Source organism: Bison bison, unplaced genomic scaffold, assembly GCF_000754665.1.
Source record: "Bison bison bison isolate TAMUID 2011002044 unplaced genomic scaffold, Bison_UMD1.0 scf7180017864134, whole genome shotgun sequence".
NCBI classification, from domain to species: Eukaryota; Metazoa; Chordata; class Mammalia; order Artiodactyla; family Bovidae; genus Bison; species Bison bison.
The window spans coordinates 5,629,084-5,630,068 of record NW_011494706.1 but is presented as its reverse complement, the minus strand read 5'-3'; the positions used below and the strand labels follow the sequence as shown (position 1 = coordinate 5,630,068).

The window sequence follows — 985 nt, the reverse complement described above, 5'->3', positions numbered from 1 at the left end:
CTATGAAGACCTACAAGGCCTTTTAGAACTAACACTCAAAAAAGATGTCCTTTTCATTATAGGGGACTGGAATGCAAAAGTACGAAGTCAAAAAACACCTAGGAGTAACAGGCAAATTTGGCCTTGGAGTACAGAATGAAGCAGGGCAAAGGCTAATGTAGTTCTGCCAAGAGAACGCACTGGTCATAGCAAACACCCTCTTCCAACAACACAAGAGAAGACTCTACACATGGACATCATCAGATGGTCAACACCAAAATCAGACTGATTATATTCTTTGCAGCCGAAGATAGAGATGCTGTATACAGTCAGCAAAAACAAGACCAGGAGCTGACTGTGGCTCGGATCATGAACTCCTTATTGCCAAATTCAAACATTGAAGAAAGTAGGGAAAACCACTAGACCATTCAGGTATGACCTAAATCATATCCCTTATGATTATACAGTGGAAGTGAGAAATAGATTTAAGGGACTAGATCTGATAGACAGAGTGCCTGAAGAACTATAGATGAAGGTTCGTGACATTGTACAGGAGATGGGAATGAAGACCATCCTCAAGAAAAAGAAATGCAAAAAAGCAAAATGGCTGTCTGAGGAGGCCTTACAAATAGCTGTGAAAACAAGGGAAGTGAAAAGCAAAGGAGAAAAGGAAAGATATAGGCATCTGAATGCAGAGTTCCAAAGAATAGCAAGGAGAGATAAGAAAGCCTTCCTCAGCGATCAGTACAAAGAAATAGAGGAAAACATTAGACTGGGAAAGAATAGAGATCTCTTCAAGAAAATTAGAGATAGCAAGGGAACTTTTCATGTAAAGATGGGCTCAATAAAGGACAGAAATGGTATGGACCTAACAGAAGCAAAAGATATTAAGAAGAGGGAGCAAGAATACACAGAAGAACTGTTCAGAAAAGATCTTCATGACCCAGATAATCACGATGGTGTGATCACTCACCTAGAGCCAGACATCCTGGGATGTGAAGTCAAG

General features: G+C 40.3%; 1 protein-coding gene across 1 annotated transcript in view; it reads right to left on the bottom strand.

Moving 5' to 3' along the window:
* The window catches only part of BET1 (Bet1 golgi vesicular membrane trafficking protein), a 14,960-nt gene that overhangs the window by 7,611 nt on the left and 6,364 nt on the right, over positions 1 to 985 (bottom strand). The window lies entirely within an intron of this gene.